Source organism: Penaeus monodon, chromosome 33, assembly GCF_015228065.2.
Source record: "Penaeus monodon isolate SGIC_2016 chromosome 33, NSTDA_Pmon_1, whole genome shotgun sequence".
Taxonomy (NCBI): Eukaryota; Metazoa; Arthropoda; class Malacostraca; order Decapoda; family Penaeidae; genus Penaeus; species Penaeus monodon.
Genome location: NC_051418.1, coordinates 15,975,120 through 15,977,664, shown reverse-complemented (window position 1 = coordinate 15,977,664; position 2,545 = coordinate 15,975,120). Strand labels below are relative to the sequence as shown.

The following is a 2,545-nucleotide window of genomic DNA, read 5'->3' as shown; positions in this document are numbered from 1 at the left end:
CCCCCTCCCCTTCCTACCTTGCCCCCTCCCTTGCCCCCTCCCTATCCTCCTCCAACACCTCCCTCCCTCTCTCCCTCCCCTATTCTCTCCTTACCCGCCTGCAAAACGGGGAATCATCGTGCCTCTGGCAGCGCCGCGCCAGGGATAGGCGGATTACGTTGCTGTTTTATACATGATGCGCCATTGTTGGCCTTCGCTGCCGCTTCAGTCCGCCGCCCAGCACAGGACGAGTCAAAGCCTAGACTCAGAGCCGGAGAGCTGTCATGAGCCACGACTCGGGAGGCGCAGCGGGGTCGGCAGGAGCGTGTGCAGCGGCACCTCCGCCGACCCTGATCGTGACCTTGAGCGGCGCCGGCCGGGACGCGGCCATACACTGGCCCATACTTCCCGCGGCCGCCGCTCTTATCCCGCGCCGCGCGCCGCTCCTACTCGCTGTCTGTTTTTCTTCTCTTTCAGTTTATTGTTTTGCTCATGTTGTATTTATTTGTGAGGTGAATACCTACACGTAATGTTATGAAAGGACATAGTTACAAAAAAATCCTTTTTTTCCCATCTTTCTATCTCGAGTCTTAGATTTTTTTTCAGATTTTGTGTATTCTCTTTAAATGTGTGCATTCATTCAATCTGCCATTTTGTTTTAATATTAATATCGTTTTCTTTTAGCATTTGATATTACTTAAATCCTCATGCTTATTTCCTTCGTTATTTTCTAGCTATTTTTATCAGCTCCACAAACTCTTATTCCATGTTCACTCATTTCCACTTGTTATAAATCACGGCTACATGTCGATCCACTTTCGCCTTTAACTGTCCGTCCCAGTAACCAGCCCATCGTTACTCTGACCCTCAATGCCTGAAGCCATTTTTTTCCTCACAACCTCTTGGTGCCTCACAAACCACACTGGTCCCCAGAACCCTCCCACCCATCGAGGTCTTTCACCCACAAACCTCACTAGTTCCTCACACTCCTCACAAACTTCATGGTACCTTACTTATAATCCTCGCTGATTCCTCACATTGGCAAACCAACTGATTAATCAAAACTCATAACCGACCTGATCCCTCACTCTCTATTACCTCTCATCCCACACGCCCTCATAAAGTCCCGCCCGTAAAACCTTCCTCACAAGCTTCTTGATCCCTCACGCCCTCACACCCCTAAACCCTCCCGGTCCCTCACTCCCTCACAGCCCCCTTGGTCCCTCGCAATCCACCGCCTCGCGTGGCCCCAGCGCTGTGCTCAGCCTCCCCGACAGCTGGTCAGCGGCGAATCTGACAGCCTCTGTTAATACTTCAGAATTCGTGTCAACATCGCCGTCCGAGTGATGGCTGGATGGCTCTCTGTGAACAAGGCTGACTGTCAATAAGGCAGCTTCCTGTTATTACCAACACTCACATCTCGCCGCGTCAGGTTGCAGCGTGAAAATATGAGTGTTTTTTGAGGCGAGGCTTCCCCGCTCCGGCCTTTTTCTCGGTCGTCGTCAGCGCACATGTCATCTCCATCATTTACATTATCACTTTCTTCTTCATTTTTTCCCTTTTCTTTTTCTGCATCTTCGCATTTTTGGTCTTTTCTTCATCGACTTCCTCTTTTTCGTTTTTTTATTCTTCCTCTCTTTTAACATCTTTTATTATTCCTCGTTTTGTTTTACGTTTTCTCATTCTTGTTCGTCTTTTATCTTCTCTTCATTTTGTTCACCATCTTTCTTTTTCTTTGCCTTTTCTCTTTCTCCATGTATTTGCCTTCCTTTCCTTTCATACTCTTCTTTCTTTTACCTTCCGTCTATTTCATCATTATTTTTTATTTTCTTTTTTATTGTTAAAATCGTAATACTCATTGTTATCATCCACAATTTTTCTTACTTTTATTCTACTCCAATTTTCCTGTTTCTTCATTTTTCATTTATTTTATTTTCATCGGCGTTTTTATCATCTTTTCTTATTTTTCTTTTCTTCCTTACGTTTCTCCTACTCCACTAATATAACAAACGATCATAATTTCAAGCATTAATTTTCTGATTATCGTATAACAAATTCGTAAAAAGATTAATATGGTTTTCCGGTAAATCACATTGACGATTTTACATTACAAAATGTCCACAAACAAAGCACGTTTTCCATTGTTATAACACGCTACTCAATGGAACAACAGAACAGCATTACCCCTACAGCCCAAGCGACAGTCCCTTAACACGACAGCTAATTCTCGACAACTCCCCACTAGTAAAACGCTCTCAACTCAGCCCAACAGACTACCGCTATTATACCTGCGTTCTCCGAATAGAACACCTAAACCGTCAGTTGAAATGAAACAATTCTTCAATATTATCATTTAACATAAAAAAAAAATGAAACAAGAAGAGACAAGAAACGCTTTCTTTGTCAGTGGAATGGTTCCAACGCAAACAGCTGGTTGGCGAAAACAGGAGTATCGTTCGGCCATAAGTAATTGCTTGTCACTTGTCAGGTGGACCAAACAAGCTTTTTGGCCGAGGACGACGCCCGCGCGCCGGCAGGGCGGTCGGGCCGGGCGCTGACGGTGGTG

The 2,545-nt window shown here is 45.2% G+C and overlaps 1 pseudogene; it reads left to right on the top strand.

Annotated features, from left to right (window-relative positions):
• The first annotated feature begins 849 nt into the window (after window positions 1–849).
• The window catches only part of LOC119594275, a 32,574-nt pseudogene continuing 30,878 nt past the window's right edge, over window positions 850–2,545 (top strand).